We start from the raw sequence: 20877 nt of genomic DNA, 5'->3' as shown, positions 1-20877 counted from the left end.
TTACTACAGGTATTGCTGTTTTCTTTCTTATCACTATCAAATTAATTGCTTTAGCTCTTTTTTTCTTGACTTCAGGAGTGTCCTTGGTTTATTGTATTAAGCTGCGCAACTTCACATACATCGGAGGATAGTGGTTTAATAGTGTGTTACTAACCGTCCCCCAACCCCACCCCACTGAACCGAGTGATCTTGTTCAATCCCAGTTCTAGGAAATGTGGTTGGAGAACGATTTGCTGGTGTCTGAAACGTGAGATGTAAAGCATTGGCAAGGGCTGGAGAGCTTTTGCAAAGCAAAAAACACTCAAAGTCAGAGAATTGAAAGTGGACGATAAACCATACAAAAGTTGCGTCAGGCTGCACTTTATTTTTCTTAGTTTCTCAAAACCCAATTGCAAGATTAAAAAAAAATTTAGTTTTCTGCCAAGCAAATGTATTTTGTTGGAGGGAGGAAGGGCAAGGAATTGTGTTCTTGCAGTGCACTCGTGTAACCCCAGTGCTAACAGCTGCAGTTAGACTGAAGACTCTGCTGAGCTGTTTGACCGAGAGTAACCCCGTGCACAGGAAGGAGGTGAAAGGTAAGTGGTGCACACTATTCCGGCTGCAAGTCAACGCTGTCAGAGCCCAGAGCAAACAATTTGTTCAGAACGTCTTGTATAAAGCAGCATGTTCCACCAGTAGACCAATCCAAGGCAATCTCCACCTTTCTCATACAAGTTAGATTTTGGACCAGTCTGCTACAAAATATATGCACTACTGACTTTAAAAAATATGTACTTGTTGGAGGGCTAAGACCGACAGTGCCATTAACAATAAAATAGGTTAGAATTTGCTGACAGAATAATAGGGAGTTAGGTTCATGTGCTAATTAGCTAGTAATATCCCAGGGCAGACCGGAGTGTGGGGGAGGGAATGATCCCTTTGAATTGCTGACCTTGGCTACACTTTCTCACATCCAGCTTGCTGCCAGGACTCCACTCCATTCTCCCAGTCTCTCTGTCTCTATCACACCTGTTCTGCCAATGCAAACTTCCACAACAGCACTACTGATATGTTGTCTTCCTTTTTCCTCAAACAAGGATTCCGCGTCCACCCACCCCCGCCGTGATTGACTAGGCCCTCGACTTTGTCCATTTCACTTATCATATTTCTGCTCTCACCCCTTCCCCTCGCTCACAGGACCAGGATAGGGTTCCACTTCCCTCACCTTCCACCCCACCAGCCTCCACATCCAACAGATCATCTTTCGACATCTCTGTCATGTTCAGGATGATGCCACCATTGAACACATCTCCCCCCACCGCCTATTCTCCACCTTCAGCATTCAGAAGAGATTGTTCCATCCATGGCACGCTTGTCCATCTTGTTCTCACACTGACATCTCTGTCCTTGGCCGACTGCAGTGTCCCAATGAAGCTCAGCCTAAGGGTGAGGAACAGCACTTCATCTTGCAATTAGGCACTTTACAGCCTTCTGGATTCAACACTGAGTTCAACAATTCCAGACCATAATCTCTGTCCCCATTTTGTTTCCTTTTTTTTCACATATCAGTCTTAACTTTGTTTTTCTCTTGCTTTTATTTTTGGCTGGCAGCTGTTTATCATTTTGCCATTCACATCTGCTCTGGGCAGATATCTTGTCTCTTTCCTTCTTTGACCACTCCCTTTGGCCTTGCACAACTCAATCTTTTCATTTAATCTCTCCCGTCTTCCGGCCCCGCACAGAACTGCCTTTTATTCTTCGTCCCTACCCCCACCCCCAACCTTTTACCTGTTTAAAACCTATTAAATTTTCTTGTTTTCCCAGTTCTGATGAAAAGTTATTGAGCTAAAAATTTCTCTCTCTGCCAACGCTGCCAGACCTGCTGAGTATATTTCTGGCATTTTCTGTCTTTAACTCAGATTTCCAGTATCTGCAGTGGTTTACTCTTATAAGAATGTCATAGGTCTTTGGTATCCAGATACAAATGTGGGCAGCATTAAATGGGACCAGGAGGAATGCCAATGTCTATGGGCTTCGATACATTTTGTTACCATTCGGACACAGTGAGAACAACAGAAACCACAATTGTGATTGCCAACTCCTTCCAGGCTGTATATTGCAAAGTAACCAAACTAGTTTTCCCACTTTTTTTTTCAAATGCAGAAAGCTACATGATAAAAATGCAGCTCATAACCATCACTAATATTTGTGGTCGCCTAGTTAGAATAGATACAGTGCTTTTGTTGTGATCATTCATCTGCCGATTAACTGGGGTGGTGCCCCAAAGATGCTATGAGTAATCCCTCCAGAGGTTCCCAGCAAGGTTTGCCCGGCAATTGCCTGGAAGTGCAAAATTCTGATGGGCAATTGCCCTGCACTGGCAGCCATCTGAAAATGCAATTTAAATCGTGAACTTCAGATAGTTCTGACTGTGTTGCGTCAATAGAAGAATTAAAACAGCTTCTAGCTCCTGGGTAACTATTGTACAGATCCGCCCCAACCCGCAACAGGACTCCCCTCTCTCCCCGACTACCCATACCATAGGACCACCCCCTCGGGACTCCCACCAACTCCCAACTAGACCTCCTCCTCAGGCCCGAACTGATCCAAGCTCGACTTCCACCAACTATCCGGCCCCCCTGGCTGCCCGAAACGCCCTCCAACTGTCAGCCCTCCCCCTGACTGTTCGAACTCCCCCACAACTGTCTGAACCAATCCACCCCACGACTGTCCAACATCCCCAGCCTGACTGTCTGACACCACCGACTGTTAGACCCCACCCCTGACTGTCGAACCCTCCCCTACTGTCTGACCCGCCCCGTGACTGTTCAACAACCCCCCCCACCACAAACTGCCCGACTGCTCCCCGCCCCGGCTGTCTGACCAACCACCCCCCCCAACTGTGCGACCACCCTCTGACTGTCCAACCAACCTCCCCCAAACCCAAATTCTAACCACTTACCTCACAAACCTACCTTCTTCCTGGCTTGAAAGTGGCTAAGTTTACCTAATTTACAGCAGCCAGTGCCGTAAAAATGGGAGTGTGGCCTCCTTCCAACAAATTCTGCGGCGCTCGACTGAAGGCCTCAGGAGTGTGCTGCCCTGCACAGTTTTTGCCTGGCCTGACTTGGGAAGTCGGGTGAGACAATAGGCGAGAAGATTTCCAGGTAAGGACGTAGGAGCGGTGTGGCAATCCAGCCCTGATTGCCACTCTGTGGAAATTCAGGCCCATACAGTGGGTTTGTTGTGACCATGCATCTGCAGTTCTTCTACAGGGGTTGTATGTGAAGGTTATAATAACTGCTCTGCTCCCTCTATTCCCTTCTACAGTTCCCCCACTTCCTTCTCCCCACTACTGCTGACCCTTATGCGGGCATTTCATTGACCTGCTGTTTTGTTGTATCTGTTCATGGGATGTGAGCATCACTGGCAAATAAGCCATCATTTATTGTCCATTCCTAATTGCTCTTGAGCAGGTGGTGGCTTATGGTGTAGGTACACCTACCATTAACTTAGGGAGGAAGTTTGGCCCAGCAATGATGAAGGAGCAACACTTAATTTCCAAACTAGGATGGAGTGTGACTTGGAGGAGAACTTGCAGGTGATGGTGTTCTTATGCACCTGATGCCCTTCTCCTTCCGGGTGGTGGAGATCATGGATTTGGAAGATGTTGATGAAAAGTGCTATGTGATAAGTAGTTCTGTGAGAGTGCTACAAATCCCACTTTGCTTTTTCTATGCTCCAATATTAATAAAGCATGCATAGATCAATAGTCTTTGGCCTGCTCTTAAATCCATTAAGTCCTGTTTGCATAACCAAGTATTGCAACCTGGAATAGCCTGCAGTTATTTTGAGCATTATTTCAGAGTTTTGCTGGAAAAGAGACATGTCGAAGCTTTCCATCTTGCACTCAACAGGATACTCGCAAGAGTACCAATATAAGGGGAAAACAACAATTTATACTGTATGTGAAGAGAGTGCTGATTGGTTGGCAAGTGGTATTGCCATGATGAATGCACCATTGATAGTGACTGACAGTTAACTGTCAAGCATTGTTTGAAATTGAAACCAGGCAGCTTGAACCTGATTGGTCAAGGCATTGCCCTGAGGAATGAGTCAGTGAATGGCTGTCACTTATTTTGTTTAGCTTAAACAGGTGCAATGTATGTACATGTTCTTTCTGTCTGTAAAGAATAGGGCCCTGTGTATTAATATATGTAGCTTCCAGTACACACAAATGTGCCACACTGTGAGACTGACAATCTTAAAAAGGTTGTCTGCATAATTCTTAGCACTTGAGGATTATTAGGAAATGTCGTCCAATCGCGGAATCAGATCTAACGTTGTGCACTGTATTTTGAGTTTTGCAAGCAAGGGTTGGTTGGGTACGATTTCTACCCTGCCTGTTGAAAATAGCAGAAGGGACATGCTGTTTAATACAATCCACCAGTCTTTGGGATGTACTGCCTCCATACCTAGCATCACACTGGCACTGAAATTCATGTATCACATTACTCATTTGTGTGATAGGCATAATGTCTTTTTGGCCTGACAGCAGCATCCTGCTAGTTGCGAATACCACTCGTGTTGCTACTGTTATGATATGGCAGGGGTGGTAATTGCCGGGGGCTGATCAAATCACAGAGGGAAACTTGGCCAAGTTATCAAAGCAATTTGGAATTTATATTTTTATTATGAGAAGGTATATGTGCTGAAGTCAGAAGTAAGGACTCCGCTACCACTTTTGGAGATTTTAAATATTAAATTAAAACTTTTATTAACCAAGAGAAAAGAAAACTTAAACACACAAGATTACAGTTACACAATTAGATTTAGTCTTATAACCTTTCCTAAAAGATTTCTACATGGCTAGACTCACAAATAAACACCCCTTTTTCAGGCAACCATCCTTATAGATCCTTAATCTACAAAAGATCCAGTAATTTTGCAACAAGGCACTCACTGTTGCTATAGGGAAGGCATTTCACAAGCTTCTCTCTCCCCCTCACTCGACAATGGAAATCCCCAAAGCTTGTAACAAAACCTTGCTTTCTGAAACAATTGGACACTTCACTTTGGTGGCTAGAAGCTGCTTCCTTCACAAGACTGTACTTGCACAACACACTTTTCAAAATCACATTGCTACACACCCCATATAGCTTTCAATCTTCCCTTAAATATATTTCTTCCCTTTCATCTTTACCCATTGTTCTCAACTAGTTTTGAAAGTTACCTTTCCCAGAATCTATAATCTTTATGTTGTCTTTATGGCCCCCTACTTTTGGAAAAAACAAATGTAATAACTTTGCTTTATTTATTTATGATATTTGCCAGTTGTAAAACTCCTATGTCTCTTTGAAATTTAACAGCTAAAAATTCAACTCCTTATCTAACTCCTAATGCAAATTCCTATTCAGGCTGCATTTACTAGTGTCCCTTCTTAGCTCACACATTTGCTTTACACCTAACCCTTTGATGATTCAAACCTTGCAGTCTGACTGTCTTCAGTCTAATTAAATTAGTCACGTGCACACATACACACAACATATACACACAAATCCCACAAGCCTGCTTCTCAGTACCACACAGTAATATTGGGAAAAATATATATTTATACTGCTGCATAGTAGCAACATGAAACAGCTAGCTTCACCTTTACTCAAATTTTTGAGATACCTTGCCCTTCCAGGGTAATCTGAGGTAGACTGGGTACTTTTCAGGTCCGAAAGTGATGACCTTAGACCCATTCATGAGCTTGCATGATATACATTGCAAAATGATTTGATCAGGGTAGTCATTGTCCTGCAGAATATCTTCGATGTGCCCTACTTTGCATGGTGAACAAATGGCTCAGGCCCTATTTACAAGGTTGCCAATAAGACCAATCTTATAGCGTGTGGTTCTGTAAGAATCCCAATGCATATATTGACCGGCGAAGGTAGGCTTGTGGTAGACCATGGTAGCGAATCCCCTGGCAGAAGTCTCAACTAGTATGTCAAGGAAGGGGAGTTCATTTGACTGTTCCATTTCATAGGTGAATTTGAGCGCAGGATGAGGCCCATTAAAACATGTAAGGAAATTGTTACATGCAGCTGCAGCTTTAAATATAGCATTCTCCATGGCAACGCCACTTGCCAACCAATCAGCACTCTTTTCACATACAGTATAAATTGTTGTTTTGGTATTGTTGTAAGTGTCCTGATGAGTGCAGGATGAAAAACTCAGACATGTCCTTTTTTCCAGCAATGCTCAAGTTCTGTACTACCAAATGACTATCTATTTCAGAGTTATAGGGCTGACCTTTGTGGGATGCCAGGGTTCCCCACCACCACCCCACCCCCCCCCCCCCCCACCCCCACCCCCACTCCAGCAGCCCACCACGCAGGCATTTAATGCCCAGAAGGCATTAATAACTTTGAGACAAGACCTCTGCCCCCATCTGGGCAGGAAGTCCTGTCACCACATGCTGCTGTTCAACCAAATGTCCCCCAGTCCATCAGCGTCACCTGGAGTATATATGGGAGCTGGAACATTTGGTTGACCTGACATGGGTTTATATATGAGTTTTCTTGTGGCAACATTCAATGACAGGTGAGTTTCTTGTACTGCAGAATTCAAAAGATCAAGAGTGGCTTGCAAATCTGGTGCAGTGTGGGCCATGACAGTCAAGGGCAGACATTCGCAGACTGTAGTTCATGTATGTCTATTTGGTCAGTTTAGTTTTGGCACAGAAGTGACTGAGGTTAAAGATCTTTCCATCTATGCAGTATTTAATATTCATACCATTGATCTTTGATGAGGTGAATAGCGACCATCAAGTAAATTGTAGACAGTATGTCGGTTATCCCGAGGGCAAAGCCTTACTTGATTCCAGTCCAGATTTTGAAGGCATCTATTTCAGATCTCCCACTTAAGACAGTTGCAGTCATATCATCATGAAGCGGATGCAGGATTACGATGAACTCGCTTGGAGATCCAAATTTTTGGAGGACAATCTATCGAGCCTCAGGATTTACTGAGTCGAATGCTTTGGTCAGCACGATGGATGTTAAGAAGAGTTCCTGGTGTTGCTCTCAAAACTTTTCTTGGATTTTCTGGCAACAAAACCATGTCAGAGGTTCCTCTGGAAGGTATAAAGCCACACTGTGTGTCTGGGAGGATTTCCTCAGCCACAGGCGATTCAGGAGAATGCGTGTCAGGATTTTCCCTACTATGGACAAGAGGGAGTACCTCAAAAGCTTCTGCAGCATAATTTATCTCCCTTCTTGTAGATAGTTACAAATGTCACATTCCTGAAGTTGAGAGGAGTTCTTTTTCCTCCCAAATCCATAGGGAGAGTGCATGCAGTCTTGATGTAAGAAAAAACTTACCAGCTTTGAAGACTTCAGCTAGAATACCATCGGGGCCGCAGACTTTGTGTTTTTCACTCATTTGATTGTTTGTTGCAGCTCTCCCATTGATGGTGGCTCACTCATGGATTTTGCCAAATGATAATGGGGGAAATCAGATGGAGAGTACCAGCTGCCACTGTGGGTTCATAATTGAGGACTTGTTGAAAATATTCTTTCCAGTGTTAATGGATGGCATTGTCATCCTTAAGAAGAGAAACACCATCCTGTGAAAGAAGGGGATTTTGTCCATTTGGCCTTGGTTTATGGTTGACCCTGTTGGCTTCAAAAAAGCTTTGCTTGGCATGATGGTCAGCATATTGTTGGCTCTCTTGGGTTTTCTCTTTCCACCACTTGCCCTTTATTTTCTGGATTTGTCTTTGGACGTCAGGCTTGAGTGTTAGAAAGCTGCTTTCTTGACTTGTGGCCTTGGGTTGTTCTGCCAGGCAATGGAGGCTGCTCATTTTTGTTCTAGGAGATCACATATTTCAACATCATTTTCAGTGAACCAGTCCTGGTGATGATGCTGCTCAAGTCCAATGGTCTGGGCACAAGTGTCTAGCACAGCTGACTTTGTTTGATCCCAATGCTCTGGAATTGAGTTCGATGTGTGAAGATTTTCCGGATTGGTCATGAGCTGCACTTGGAATTCCTTTCTTTGGTCAGGCTGCTTTAGGGCGGAGATATTAGCTGGAATTTTCCAGCCCCGTCATGGCGGAACCCACAGCAGGAGATTTGATTTGGCAGCCCAGCCAAAAGCGCGTTGACTTTCGGACCGGATGATCATGGTGGAAGGTGGGGCCAGAAAATCGCATTCATTGATTTTCTTCCCCTTGGATTTCTGTGCTTTGCGATGTCTTGGTGCTTGGTGCAGGTTCATTGAAAAGTCTACAATCTGTCTGGCAGGCATCAGTCCCTCACATGGATCAAGAGATAGAGACATCACTTAGAAATTTTATCACTCGTTTATAAATCCAATACGTAATTCATTATATTCACTATTCATTTAGCCAAAAGGTAGTTAGAATGTGGAACCTGCCGCCACAAGGAGTAGTTGAGGTGAATAGCATTGAACCCTTTAAGAGGAAGCTAGGGAAGAGCTTGAGTGAGACAGGAATTGTAGGATATGTTGGGTGGGAGAAGGTTTGTGTAGAGCATCAATGCCAATACAGGCCAAATGGGCTGAATGGCCTGTTTCTGTGCCATAACTTCAATGTAATTCTGTGCAATTTGCACTTCTATCTTGCCCTTTTTGAAGATCTGTGTAAACAGGCATCACCTTCCACTAGTTGAATGGGAGTCCTTACTGTTCGTGTAGGCTGCAGGGCTGCTGTGAGGAGCCCTGATGCCAATGTAAGTGCCATCTACCCTGTACTCTTGGGAATCTTGCCATCTGATAGAATTTCTTCACCCTATACAAGGTAGTATCTCTTATCCACCGGTAGAATGATAAAGGCATTACCCATCACAAACATTGTGACTCTCACTTGTATGAAACATCTATGGGCTGCATATTAGGCAGTCTGTCAGGCATTCCCTGCAGTGGCTTACAGATGTAAAAGCTTTCTGCTGTGGGAGCCTTTACCACTATGGGATGAGTAATCCTCCCTCCAGGTCACTCTGGAGCAGATTACAGTACTCAATGATAGCCTCCGTAATGAAGCAGTAAAGGTAAGTCTCTTTTGACATTTGCAGGTAGCACTGCTGGGGATCTTTAAATGTGGGCCCTGAGTTAGTGATGGCTGCAAATGCCTCAAGTGTTATTGCACTCATGTTTTGGTATCCCCTAATGAATTTATCTTCCTCATCCAAATTATAAAACCCAATAGGAGCAACCAAACAATAGCCCATCCCCACCATTTCATTCCCTGCAATGTCCGAGTATTTTTTTTTCTTTTTATGGAAAGTGGTGTTACTGGAAAGCCCAGAATTAATTGCCCATCTCTAATTACCATTTAGAAACCACTTTCATGTCAGCTGAATGGCTTGCCGAGTTAGTTAGAAAGGTGATTAAGAGTCAACCACTTTGCTGTGAGTCTCGAATCAATATAGGCCAGGTCAGGTATGGACAGCAGACTTCCTTCCCCATCAGATATTAGTAAACTAATGGGTCTTTATGACAATTTGGTGGTTTCATGATCATCATTACCGAGATTATCTTTTTATTTAATTACGTTTATTTAAATTCCCTAACTGCCATGGTATGATTAGCACTCTTATCTCTGGATTATTAGTCCATAACATAACCACTATGCTACCATTCCCAATGTTGTGCATATTTACCAAACTTTTTACACCTGTCTATCACGAAATGCAACATATACAGAGATGAGGATCGGCCATTGGTCAGATACCCTGTCCTCCATTGATGGGGGTGTTAAAGGGTGGCAGATTCACTACTGTCTGCTTTCTACTCCTGCCAAACATAAACTGCAACACACTCTCCGTTTAATGTGAGTTCTTTAAATGCATTTACCTCTTTTTCTGTCAATTATTTTGTATAAAATAGAACTTTTAAAATGTAGGTTGATTTTTTTCAGTGGTTTTAAAAATTTACACAAGGCAGGTATCTTTCACTCCTGTCACCAATTCGCCAAGCTTCTTTTGCAGCACCTTCCAAACCCACGACCTCACTAACTAAAAGGATAAGGGCAACAGACACAGGGGAACACCACTCCCTGCAAGTTCCTGACGTGGAACTATGCCACCGTTCCTTCACTATCACTCGATCAAAATCCTGGAACTCCTTCCTAACAGCACTGTGGGTGCACCTCAACCACATAGACTGCAGCGGTTCAAGAAGGCAGCTCACTGCCACCTTCTCCACGGCAATTCAGGATGGGCAGCAAATCCTGGACTTACCAGCGATGATTACATTCCATGAAAGAATAACAAAAAATCTCTGCACTGGAAATAAGAACAACAGAACATTGCCTGGAAACTCGCTGCACTGTGAGGCAACCAATGGGCCAGCGGTTATAGGAACAGAAGTGGGCCATTCAGCCCCTCAAGCCTGCTCTGCATTTAGATCACACTCAGAACCACAAAAGTGTTCCCCATCCTTGACTCGTAACCACTGCAATTGCTGTGATTGTAGCTTTCATTCTTAAGATTAAGAAGCAATCTCAGCAGTCAAGCACCATATATGTTGTGTCCTGTGCACTCCTGTAAAATATCATGTTCAGACAGGCTTTGGTTTTGGAATTCCCAGGTAGGAGAACCAAAACTATTTAAGTTAATCAAAACTCCAATGCAAGGATTAGGAAAGAGTTGTGTTCGGATTAAGAATTAATTCAAGAGTCAGTACTGCTCAGCAGATACCTCTACTTCTTCTTTTAAAGAAGCTTAGTTTATTTTTGCTGGTGCTGATGAGAAACAAAGAAATGTTTGTATGCTCTTCCTCCATCATACCAAACCAACATCTTAATAACTGCAAGTTCAAATACAAACTTAAAGCCAGTTCCTCTTTCTGTCACGAACCTTTGGCATCTGCTGCTGAGGAGGCCTAATCACATTTAATTGCTATATTTCTGTCGATAGCCCAAGGTTAGAAAGAGTTTTGACTCACACTTGCTCAGCAGGTTGCAACTGCTCAATGTGAAGCTAAATCATTCGTCCTGTATCTGGAGGACAGTGTGCAACACCAGCCCATTGATTTAGTTGAAAAAAACCACCCCATTTGTCTAATAATTTACACATTTTTGAGTCTATTCTTACCTTAGCAGTCCAATTAAAATCATTAAGTTTCTTTCTGAAATAAAATCAGGCCCTTAATGTTTTCCTCTCTCTGCAGGCATTCACACCTCTCTTCATGGCTGTTGGCTGACTTATCTTGGACATCTGTTTGCCTTCAGAAGACAACTTCCTTCCCTGCCATTGCTTGCTCCACCAGTATCTCCAGCACAGCATGACAGAAACAGAATTCCCTGGCCAACAACATTCTTCCTTCAGTTTATAAGAGAGTGCTTCCTATGAAACCAGCATCCTGAAAATATCACCTCACCTCCCCACTCCCCCACCACCCCACTTTAAAAGAAGCAGGCTCTCTCTAAGGAGCTTAATTCATGCTGGCAACTCATTTATCAAACTCAACCTTCAAAACGTTTCTGGACTTATTGACAATAACACTAGGCAGACATTATCAATCAGCCTGCCCACTGCCTGCCTGACATAAGTCCCAAGTGAAAATCAAAACCATGAATCTCTTCCATCTCTTCCATCTCAAATGGCATTCCTTTGTTGCTGGAACGTATATTTCCCAGATGCAGTTGCTTTGGCCAATATTGATGATTTGGACATCGTTCTGTTCAAGTGATGGCCCTGCCTCAAATCAAAGCTTACGTTTGGAATATAAGCATTTAATGATGAGAGGAGATGCATCTGCTGTGCATTTTGGAAAAATCCCCTCTACTTAAACAATTAAAATTTGCTTAGTTGGTGGAGCATAATAATATATTTGCAATAGACTAGTTTCCTTTCTTCTGTAGCCTTGTAAAAATGTAGATGTGAATTAAAAAGGGTGTAATGATTGTAGAAAGCTCTGTTGCATCTTTAACCATGCTTAGTACTTATCAACAGATTCCTAACCCTTCAAAAATGTGTTATCATTAGTAAAATAGCTGGTGTTTATTCATTAGGCCTTGTAAAGATTTGTATTTTTATTGTACATAATTGTTAGATATCATCAGTCAGGAATTCATACAACTTCCCTCAACTGCAGAATTAAATGAAGAAGTGAATATTTTAATCCAGTTCAGACCTGCTGTTTCTCAGCTTAAAGAGTTGGAAAGATACCACAGCAGCGATATATGAATATGTGAAATGATTGAAGGGAATGATATCAGGCCCGTCAAGCCTTCCCCATCCATGCAACTCCAAACTGTGCACTCTTCCCCTTGCAATGCTATCTCCCAGGAGGGGTGAAAAAAAAACCTGTGGCCAATTTAGGAAAACGCTGGAAGATTTAGCTCCAATTCTTTTCAAAATTCAAGCAAGCTGTGGGAAATTGCGGTTGCCTTACCCATCACAAACACAACTAAATAGCAATTTGGTCCCTATAATTGGAAAGATGCTTGTTTTCTTTAAGTTCCCTTTTAAAGGACTATAATAACGGCATGCTCACCACATGACTAGAAAGCTTGTTCCAGAGGGAAATCACCCACTGCGAAACAAACTACTTTCTCAAACCCAACCTGTTTGCCTACAGAATTTAAAGGCCTAGCTTCTAGTCCTATAATCACAACACATTTTGATGACCTCTCCGACAGACTATGTCCAACCCATTCACCATTCGAAAAACCTCAGCCCATCTCTTCTCCGCCTGGTTTCCAAAGTAAATGACGCTAACTCTTGCCACCTGTCATCAAAATCAAGTGCTTTAAGATTTGATATCTTAGTTGCCCTCCTCTACACCCTCTGCAGTGCCTTGGTATGCTTTGCCACACTTGGAAACCAAAACTGCACGTAGTACTGCAGCCTTTTTTGTTTCATACTCAGTGGTCCAACATTTTTGTTTTCACTATAAGCTACCTCAGACTGTGCACCAGTGACAAACAACAAACTTCTAAGAGCCCTTTCATGATCGATTACCTTGACTAAGTGTCCTTTTGAGACGTAGAGGTGCATGGACTCTTCAAACCCTAAAGTGGGGCAATCAGTTCACTTTTGGATCCAAACCACTTTGAGAGGCATTTTACCTGGTAGCGGGTTCCAGCAGGAAAGCTTTGATTCCAGCCAGTTTCCCACCATTAACCAATGGGTGGAAAGGCAGCTCCTGTCATCTGGCAAATCAAGCTCTCAGCGGGTGTAAGGAGAGCTGAGCGTTGATGTCAATTTGTAGGGTAGTAGGTGAGAGAGGAATCTGGAGCATGGGAAGCCTTAACTTTCCTTATGGGGTCTGAAGGAACGCTCCTAATGCTCTTGGCTTCACTAATGAAAGGTTAACAACTTTTCAGTTTCCCAGACAGGTGGAAGAATCAGCGCACCCCATCGGCCCCCAAAAAGACATTGTAGGAATTTCTAACCTCCTATCTTTTCAGCAATGTTTTTGATCTTTCCCCATAAATTTCTCTGATTCCAACTTGGTTTCTTTCTGTCTCCCTTATAACAGATGCTGAACTGTGTATAGTTTTGTTCCCCTTACTTACGGAAATATATATTTGTCTTGGAGAATGTATGAAAAAGGTTCACCAGATTGCTTCTGAGGATGCGAGGCCTGTCCTATGAGGAGAGATTGAGTAGAATGAGCCTTTATGCTCTGGAGTTTAGAAAAATGGGAGGTGATCTCATTGAAACATATCACATTTTTAGAGAGCATGATAGAGTGGGTGTTGAAAGGTTGCATTCCCCTGTCTGGAGAAGCCAGAACTAGGGGTCATAGTCTCAGGATAGGGGATCAGCCATTTCAGACTGAGATGATGAGAAATTTCTACACTTAGAGGGCTGTGAACCTTTGGAAATCTCTACCCCACATGAGTGTGGCTGCTCAGTTGATGAATATATTTAAGGCTGAGACCGATAGACTTTTGGAAACAGAGAGAATCATGGTATATGAGGTTAGAGCGGAGAGTGGAATTCAATGTTCAGCCCTGATGTTATTGAGTAGCAGAGCAGGCCTGAGGGGTTGTTTACTCCTGCTCCTCTTTCTTTCGATCTTTACCTTTCTGGTGATCTTATGCATATTCAATGAGGAGCTCTCTGTAAATGCAGGGTAGAAATCTGAACATCATTGGGAATAATTTTAAATTCAGGAACTTATCAGTGAAGACCAATAATATATATTTTTTTAAAAACTGATGTATATCACAAACAGGCTTCAGCATTAAGTGCTAATTAGTGTCAATAATGTTGATTTTATGACCAATTAATTATTTTGAACTAAACTAACAGGGAGCTAAACTGAGTCTGGCCAAACTCATTTCACTCTGGACCCTTATCAGTGAAAAGCAGGGATAAGCCTTTATCCCCTCTGTGTGGGCTGGGAATTGGGCTTATGAATCATAAGGTAAAATTTGGCATAAAAGACACATTACTCCATATTCCCTAGGGACTTATACCTCTGACAAAAATGGATTGATATATGCCTTTCTTCTAAACTTCAGATATAATACATCCTGTTGGTACGATGATGTAGCGAGGGTAATTATTACTGGCTTTTATAAAGTCTTGCAAAATAATGTATATGTCACATATTGTTTCATTTATGAAGCTATTTGTACACTTATAGCAGCTCAAGTGGGTTGATGCACTGCCAGCAGTGTACAAAGTATAAACTTGTCTTTTTACTGTTAGACTCCAGTATTGATAAAATGTGACTGATGATAGGAGTCAGCCTCTTTAAGTTTTTCTTTCTCAAAAGGAGCTTATCGACAAATGGACACAATGTGCCTGTTGGACAAAAAACAATGACCTCGAACAGAGCATAAGTTTATTTAGAAATGGCTTCCTTACGGCAACATGCTCCTCAGTCAAATGTATTAAACAAGCTTGCCTAATGAGAGTAATTAAGTGAATGCAGATATATGTTTTTTGCAATTGCATAAGGCTGCCCCTCTGTGGCTCCAACACGACCACACCCTCCTTTTGCTGGAAACCCACTTGTTGTTCCTTTCTTTTCCTGACTTTATTGACTCCGGTTCAAAACCGAAATCCCGAGACAAAGCCTTTAGCTTTCATTTGTTTAATCCATGGAGTTATTCAGCCTGCTTTCCTGGCCTCTTCCTATGGTTTTGCAATGTGTTTGAAAGCAGAAGGTGTGCACCCCATAGGTGACAAACGCCTTGACAGTTAGCTTCAATGACATGAGCCGGATGAGAGGAGCACATAACAAAAAAATCACTTTCAGCTTCACCATGGCTCACCAGTTGATGATCTCTCACATAGGTTCCAGAAAAAAGACTTTTGCATTTACACAATATGACCTCAGGACATCCCAAAATATTTTATGACCAATGACATACTTTTGAATGTTGTAATGTGGAAAACGCAGCAACCAATTTGGCACTGTGAGCTCCCATAAACAGCAATGTGTTCATGACCAGGAAATTTTTATTTAGTGACATTGTTTGCGGGATAAATATTGATCAAACCACTAGGGAGAACACCACAACTCTTCTTCAAAATAGTAACATATGGGATTTTTTGTGTCCTGAAGTGACAGATAGGGGCTGGTTTAATATCTTATCTGCAGCAAAGCACATCCAACTGTGTAGCACTCACTCAGCACTGCATTGGGAATGCTCAGTTCTCTGGCATGGGGTTATGAATTTATAATTTTCTGATTCAAAGGCGAGAGTGCTAAAATTGAGCCATCACTGACACCAGCTGTATAGCAGACAGCAGCAGGATAAGAGCACAGGAACTTGCGCTTGTACATCAACTGGTGAAGTTCTAATCCAGTTCTTGTCACATGTCTTAGAAAGATACTTTTCACATTTTGCTTTTGTCTTCCAGTTTAACTCTGATTCCTGCTTATCCCCTCTGTCCTGCTAGAAGCCACTCAAGTTGGTTTCATGCTTTCTTGAAGGCTCTGCCCACCAGTCCCTTTGCTTCATGCTGTACATGCTGTAGCATTGAGATAAAGTGAATGGAAAGGCTTTGATCATTAGTCTGGACTGAGTCAAATAACCAACCCAGAGAAAATAGCACTGCTGGTACTACAAGTACGTAAGCATTTCCAAGGCATGATCTCCACTCAGGGATATCAGAACCTACACAATTCTTTTTCTTTACAATCATATTTGGAACAAGAGGATTGTCAGAAGCAATGTGGGCCTCTTGAAAATTGAAAATGGTGACATTGTAAATGAAACTATGGGAAGATTTTCCTCTCGTCAAGGGGGGAAGTGCAGGAGTGCAGGCAGGCATTCCCAGTGCGGGCAGGGGAGATTCCCTAAGCCGAGAGTGCACTCTTTCGTGCATGCGCGCAGAAGAGTGCACTGACCTCCCTGAGGCTAAGTGTTGTCTCAGGGAGATCGGCTCCAAATTTAAAACTGTTAAAGAGACAAAATCAAAATTTCCCTGACATGTCCCCTCATGTGACACTGTCACGAGTTGGGACATGTCCATCACTTTTAGTGAAACCTTTATTAAATATTTAAAAACCCTCATGAAACCTCATCCCTTCCATAGGCCATTGACAGGTCAGCGGCGCACAACTGATTCAGCTGTGCCCCTGCCGACCTAAAAATTTAAATGAGGCGGGATGACTTCAGGAGTTCTGCCCGACATCATCCCGCGTCATTTTACATGTTGGAGAGCGGGCCCCGCCCCCTGCTCACCATCCTAAATATCCTGCCCTATTAAATGGCTGCTGGGTTGTTGCATCAGTATTTACAACAGAGGAAGAGGTCAACATGCAGGACATCCCAAGAGAAACTAATATTAAATCAGGGGCAAGGATTCACCAAAATTAATGTTAGCAAATTAACAATAAACAAGAAAATAATGGCACTAAAGAATGACAAATCTTCAGAACCAGATGTTTTTGGTCTCAGATTTTTGAAGGGTTATTGAAACACCCCTCACTATAATCCTCCAAGGTTCTCCTGATTCAGGAGCCATTCCTTTAGATTAGAAAATTGCACGTCAGTATATTATTTGAGAAAAGCGCGAGGGAGAATTATAGAGCAGTTAGCTTAACATCTGTGGTCAGAAGGTTATGACAGTTTAGGATTAAGGATAGAGTGATTGAACACCTTGAACATTTTGAGATGATCAGAGAGATCCAGCATGAATTTACAGATCATGCCTGACGAACCTGATTGAAATTTTTGAAGAATTTACTAAAGTAATGGATATGGGAATGTCTATGTCTGATATTTATATGGACTTCCAGAAGGTATTTGATCAAGTCTCTCAAAAGATTCTGTTAGCCACAGTTGAAGCCTATGAAAGTGAAGGCAAATTATTGACCTTGCAAAGGAATAGCTGAGCGGCAGGAGACAAAGGGTAGGGATAATGGGTAGGTACTCTAATTGGCGGGACATGACTTGTGGTATCCCACAGCGAATTGCATTGTGCCTCAGCTATTCACCTTATTCATTAGCAACATTGTTGATGAGATGGAGAACCACACATTCAGGTTTATCGATGACACAAAGACCGGCTGCATTGTAGGTAGAAACATAAAATTGCAAAGAGTTGGTTATAGATTAAATGAATGGGCAAAGCTATTGCCCATTTAGGATAGTTATGGAAAAGGATAAGGCTGGGCTGGGAATAAAAGTTCTAAACTGGGGAAAAGCTAATTTTACTAAAATGAGATATGATTTGGCCCAAGTGGCCTGGGAGCAGCTATTTGCAGTTAAAACTGTGTCAGAGCAGTGGGAGGCATTCAAGGAGGGAATAGTGAAAGTACAGGGCAAATATGTTCCCATGAAGACAAAGTGGGGGACCAAGTCCAGAGAACCCTGGATGTCAAGGGACATAAAGGTTAGGATTAAGAAAAAAAGAGAAGCTTATGGCAGATACCGAGGGCTTAAATAGCAGAGTCCCCAGAGGAGAATGGAAAGTGCAGAGGGGAACTCAAAAAGGAAATTAGGAAAGCTAAGAGAATACATGAGAAAGCATTGGTGGGTGGAATAATGGAAAGCCCAAAGGTTTTTTTTAAAAAAATATATGAAGAGCAAGAGAATAACTAGGGAAAGAGTAGGGCCAATTAGGGACCATAGAGGTAATCTGTGTGTGGACCCAGAAGACATGGGTTCAGTCCTCAAAGAACACTTTGAGTCGGTCACAATGGAAAAGGACGACACAGGTATAGACATCAGGGTGGAGGACTGTGAAATATTAGTGGAAATTGGCATAGTGAGAGAGGTGGCACTAGCTGGTTTAATGGCCTTAAAAGTGGATAAATCCGCAGGCCCGGATGAGATGTATCTCAGGCTGTTGAGGGAGGCAAGGGAAGAGATATCGGGGCCCTGGCAGTAATTTTCAAATCCTCTCTGGCCGCAGGTGAGGTGCCAGAGGACTGGAGGACTGCTAACGTTGTCCCATTATTAAAAAAACTGTAGGAAGGGATAGATCAGGAAATTACAGGCCAGTCAGTCTAACCTCAGTGATGGGGAAGTTACTAGAAAGAATTCTGAGGGACCGAATATATCTGCACTTGGAAAGACATAGATTAATCAGGGATAGTGGACATGGAATCATTAAGGGAAAGTCATATTTGAAAAATTTGGTCAATTTTTTTGAGGACGTAACCAGGAGTGTTGATAAGGATAATGCATTTGATGTGGTCTACATGGACATTAGCAAAGCTTTTGATAAGGTCCCTCATGGCAGATTAATCAAGAAAGTAAGAGCCCATGGAATCCAAGGCAAAGTGGCAGGTTGGATCCAAAATTGGCTGAGAGGCAGGAAGCAGAGGGTGATTTTAGAGGGATGTTCCTGTGACTGGAAGTCAGTTTCCAGTGGGGTTCCGCAGTGCTCAGTGCTGGGACCCTTGCTGTTTGTGGTGTAAATAAATGATTTGGACTTAAATGTAAGGGGTATGATCAAGAATTTCGCTGGTCACATTACAATTGGTCGGGCGATAAATAGTGTGGAAGATAGCCATAAATTGCAGGAGGATATCAATGGACTAGTCAGGTGGGAAGAGCAGTGGCAAATGGAATTCATCTTGGAAAAGTGTGAGGTAATGCACTTGGGGAGGGCTAACAAGGCAAAGGATTACACTATGAATGGTAGGACCCTGGAAAGTACTGAAGATCAGAGGGACCTTGGTGTGAATATCACAAATCCCTGAAGGTAGCAGGGCAGGTAGTTAAGGTGGTTAAGAAGGCATACGGGATACTTGCCTTTATTAGCTGAGGCGTAGAATACAAGAGCAGAGAGGTTATGCTGGAACTCTATAAAATGCTGGTTAGCCACAGCTGGACTATTGCATATGGTTCTGTTCACCACATTATAGGAAGGGTGTGACTGAACTGGAGAGGGTGCAGAGGAGATTTACTAGGATGCTGTCTGAGCTGGAGGGTCTGAGCTATGAGAAAAGAGTCGATAGGGTGGGGTTGTTTTCCTTGGAGCAGCGAAGGTTGAGAGGTGATCTGAGAGAGGTGTATAAGATGATGTGGGTCATAGATAGGGTGGATAGGAAGGCACTTTTTCCATTAGTAGAGGGATCAATAATCAGGGGTCATAGATTTAAGTTAAGAGGTAGAAGGCTAAGAGGGGAGCTGAGGATAAATTTTTCCACCCAGTGGGTGGTGGGAGTCTGGAACTCACTGCCTGAAAGGTTGATTAAGTCAGAAACTCTCCTAACACTTAACAAGCATTTGGATATTCATTTGCGTTGCTATAGCCTCCAGGGCTGTGGGCCAAGCGCTGGAAAATGGGATTAGTGTTGTCAGATCTTTTTTGACCAGCGCAGACACAATGGGCCAAATGGCCTCCTTCTGTGCTGTCAATGTCTATGAGTCTAAATGAATTTCAATGTAGGTAAGTGCGAGAACATCCACTTTTGACTTTAAAAAAAGGATATATCAGAATACTTCCTAAATGGTGAATAACTAGAAACCAGCGAGATCCAAAGGGACATAGGGGTCCATGTACATAGATTTTTAAAAGGTCATGGACAGGTATAGAAAATAATCAGGAAGGCTAATGGAATGGTAGGTTTTATATCAAGGCGATTAGAATTTAAGGGCATAGAGGTCATGCTTCAGCTATACAGAGCCATGGTTAGACCACACCTGGAGCTATTAAGAGTGGTTCTAGAACCATACCTTACGAAGCATATATCGGTTTTGGAGGGAGGGCAGTGTAGGTTTTTCAGAATAATACCTGCATGCCAAGGTTTAACTTATGAGGATGCAAACGAGGATTATAGTCCCTGCAAGTTAGAAGTTTAAGGGGTGATTCAGTTTATTAAGGGAAATTGCATTGGGTTGATAAAGAGAAATGATTTCCGCTGGTTAGGGTGTCTAGGACTTGAAGACATAGCCTAAAAAATAACTCCAGGCCTTTCAGGAGTGAAGTTTGGAAACACTTCCACACAAAAAACATGTGGATGTTTGGAACATTCTTCCTCAACAGCAGTTAAATATTAGATCAACTGAAAATTTTAAACCATAGATTAATAGGTTTTTTTGTTAACCAAGCTTTTTAAGGGATGCAGGTGATGAAGCTAGATCACAATCAGCCATGTTCTCATTGAATGGCAGGAACAGGCTCGAGGGCCTAATGTTTCTATATTGCTGTCGCCATTATACATTGACTCTTTCTTCACATCTGAGCCTGGGTTCAAAGGCCATAAGATGTTACAATGTCATTTTTAATCTGAATTGTGCCATGCAGTTGGGAGTCCTCCAGTTGTAGCTTGGAGTTCCCAAGCCACCATTCAATGTCTTTACCTTTAGCAACCAATACTATAGCCATTAATCACCATTCACTTTTACTTTTGTCATACCAGTTTGTTTTACTCAAGCCACTACTTCAGTATTGTGACATAAATTCATCCATGTGGAGGCCCTCCTGCCATAAAAAAAGCAATGTTTCCAAAAAAAAACGT

At 42.6% G+C, this 20877-nt stretch overlaps 1 long non-coding RNA gene across 1 annotated transcript in view; it reads left to right on the top strand.

Annotated features, from left to right (window-relative positions):
* Window positions 1–223: 223 nt before the first annotated feature.
* The window catches only part of LOC121277077, an 82575-nt gene continuing 61921 nt past the window's right edge, over window positions 224–20877 (top strand). Inside the window, exon 1 of the long non-coding RNA XR_005942802.1 lies at window positions 224–575. This is a non-coding gene — a long non-coding RNA (uncharacterized LOC121277077). The remainder of the gene's footprint in view (window positions 576–20877) is intronic.

This window comes from Carcharodon carcharias, chromosome 4 (assembly GCF_017639515.1).
Source record: "Carcharodon carcharias isolate sCarCar2 chromosome 4, sCarCar2.pri, whole genome shotgun sequence".
Lineage (NCBI taxonomy): Eukaryota > Metazoa > Chordata > Chondrichthyes > Lamniformes > Lamnidae > Carcharodon > Carcharodon carcharias.
This window is presented reverse-complemented; position numbering and strand designations above follow the sequence as displayed.